This window comes from Geospiza fortis, unplaced genomic scaffold (genome assembly GCF_000277835.1).
Source record: "Geospiza fortis unplaced genomic scaffold, GeoFor_1.0 scaffold1545, whole genome shotgun sequence".
NCBI lineage: Eukaryota > Metazoa > Chordata > Aves > Passeriformes > Thraupidae > Geospiza > Geospiza fortis.
Genome location: NW_005054931.1, coordinates 3091 through 3739, shown reverse-complemented (window position 1 = coordinate 3739; position 649 = coordinate 3091).

Below are 649 nucleotides of genomic sequence, written 5' to 3'. Positions count from 1 at the left end.
CCCGGTCCCCAGCAGGGATGCTCGCGGTGTTCCGTCCCTCTCGGGGCTGCCTTCGCGTTGCCGTTCGCGGTGTCTCGTCCCTCCCGTGGCGTTCCCGCTGTCCCCGGTGTCCGGTGCTGGCCGGTCCCTGCGGTCCCCGTGTCCAGCAGCGATGTCCCCATAGGCCACCCCCGGGTCCCGCAGTCCCGGTGTCCCGGTCCCACATCCCGGTATCCCGGTGTCCCGGTGTCCCGGTGTCCCATGCCGGTGTCCCAGTCTCACATCCCGGTGTCCCGGTGTCCCATCCCGGTCCCTGCGGGTCGGTCCCGGAGCTGCCACCACCGGTGTCCCCCCGGTCCCCGGAGCCCTCCCTGTCCCCGCTGTCCCCATGGGTCCCACTCCATGTCCCCACTGCCCCTCAGTGCCACTCCCTGTCCCCTCAGTGCCGTGTCCCCTCCGTGTCCCCTCAGTGACACTGCCTGTCCCCTTGGTCCACTCCCTGTCCCTTCATTGTCCCCTCAGTGTCCCCTCAGTGTCCCTGCTGTCCCCCATGTCCCGCCGTCCCCCTCAGTGTCCCCTCAGTGTCCCCTCAGTGTCCCCTCAGTCCCCTCTGTGTCCCTTCAGTGCCCCCCCGTGTCCCTGCTGTCCCCTCAGTGTCCCTGCTGTCCCC